Below are 2,341 nucleotides of genomic sequence, written 5' to 3' on the forward strand. Positions count from 1 at the left end.
AGAATGGCTGTGAAAATATCAGAGCTGCTGAGAAGCTCAATGTTGTTGCAGGTGCATTATGAAGCAGCACTGCTATGGAACAGCTCAACAGTGCTACTTGTTAATTATTAAGCATCATGGCTGTGAGGAGGCCCTGGGGTGAGACAGCCCTGGGATAATCTTCTTAGGTTATACTACTCAGCTCTGCTCTGCCCAGCTACATGAGTTCTGGTCTGGTCCTTTTATTTCTTCTTTGTTCTGCTTTGTCTAGACCTCTTCATCAATCAGTTCAATGTGAGGGAAAATTTGCCAGTTAGTGCAAGCTTCTCCCTGAAGTGTAGTTTGCATGAGAAGCTCCTGTGTAGTAATGACTATTAGGTGGCTATTTAAAATTTGAGCACAGTTATCTACCAGCAGCTTTTCTTAATGGGTATCTTTTTTTCTCAGCATCCATATATGTCATTTGGTGAGTTGCACAAGGGGTGCGGTGATAAGTGGTTAGTATATATGTGGACATAAATTTTATATCCCAGATCCAACCAGCTGCTGAGGAGCAGAGGTTACACCTGGGTAAGGAGGTAATAGGGACCTCAGGAAAAAAAATCTCCATTCTGCTCAGGCTCAGTGTGTGAGGGGCAGAGTGGGTGCCCAGGGAAAAGTTCTAGGACAGACCGCGGGTGGTATCTCCATCCAGCTCGAATTAGCAAGTTAGAAGCTGAGGGCATCCCTGGGTAAGACGGTAGTAGAGACCTGGGGACAAAAGCACTATCCTGTCTCCAGCCAAGTGTGTCAGGGGCAGAGCAGGTATTCTGGTAAGCAGTGAAGAAAGAAATAAGGGTGAATTCTTTATTCTGGCTTCAGCCTATGTGTGAGGAGCAGAGGGGTTCTTTGGGTAAGGGGAAAAAAGAGACCTGGAGATGAATTATTTATCCACTCTCAATACAGGTAGTAAGGGGTGGAGGATGTCATGGGTAAACAGACAAGGAGAGACATGAAGGCAGATTCTTCTTTTTGGCTCCAGCCAGGTTGTGAAGGGCAAGATTGTCTTGGGGTTATTGAGCCAGGAGAGATGTTGAGAAAGGCAAGAAGAGACCTGATTCTGATATTTTTTTCCCTGGCTCCACCAAGTATGTGACCGGCAGAGGGTGACCTGATGAAGGTAAGGAGAGACTTGGATGTCATTTCCCCACACTGGGCTAGACAACTTGTGAGAGATAGAGGGGGTGCCAAGGAAAATGGTCCAGTTCAAGCAAGTGTTCAAAAATCAGAAGAGGTGCAAGAAGAGGTGGAGTAAGGGGTGTACTTCAACTAACTGGAGTTCTGTGAGCACTTTCTCCAGGCTATTTTCAAGTGAGCAGTTCCTCAGGACTGGTTTCCTGGGGACAGTCCTCTACATTCTGGTGGAATGTTTTGTGAGCACCTCCTCTGGACAGGATTCAGGAGTGCACTATTTCTGAAGAGCCAAATTGATGGAACAGAATAGAAGATTTATTAAAGACCCAAGTCCATAGACATATTTTGTACGATAAAGACTTCTTCTTAGGAATCAAGATGGTAGAGGAGAAAGTGGAAGTCACACTGACCTCCCAGTACTACTTGGAATTATAACTAAATTGTGGAGAATCACCTGAACAAACAACCGAACAATAGGAAGACAGGACCCTTGTATCCTCGAAGACAGAAGAATCAGCTTTAGTGCAATCTAACTGGTAAGTAGTGCAGTAGAGACTCAAGAAGGTAGGTGGGACCCTCAGGGTTTGCATCACCAGGATACTGAAATGGCCAGTTGGATCCCCCTGAGAACAGCAGGGTCTTAACCAAAAGCGGGGATCTCTAGCCTACCAGAGCCCAAAAAGTACACAGAAAACAGCCAGCTGTGAAAAGCGGCAGGGGTGCTCTCTGCCAGAGACAGGTGGCTAGAGACACAAAGAACCGTTTAATGGGCCAACGCAAAATTTTTATTTGCAGCCATTTACACTGATACTGGCAAAGGCAGGGACAGAGAGGGCTAGGGACACCTGAGGAGAGACTGGGGAAGGAGGCTTTGGGGAGAGAACTGAGAGAGAGGCCCACGGGACCTCGGGACTGACTCATCCCCCATGCAGCAGCAGCCATCTTGCTCAGGCAGAGACCACGCCCCCTGGGCAGCAGTAGTGTCAGAGGACCCAATAGCCCTGCCTCCAGGTGGGATTCAGCCCTACCCAGTGCTGTCTAAGCCATCTGCTGAGTGCAGAGTGGCAGCCACAGATAGTAGATCCCTGGTTGTAGGGGGCGCACAGAGGTCTAGAGACACTTGAGGAGAGACTGGGGACGGAGGTGTTGGGGAGAGAACAAAGAGAGTAGCTGGCAGGATCCCAGGGTT

The sequence above is a fragment of the Pteronotus mesoamericanus genome, unplaced genomic scaffold (assembly GCF_021234165.1).
Source record: "Pteronotus mesoamericanus isolate MK-2021 breed Mesoamerican mustached bat unplaced genomic scaffold, CSHL_Meso_final scaffold_31, whole genome shotgun sequence".
Lineage (NCBI taxonomy): Eukaryota > Metazoa > Chordata > Mammalia > Chiroptera > Mormoopidae > Pteronotus > Pteronotus mesoamericanus.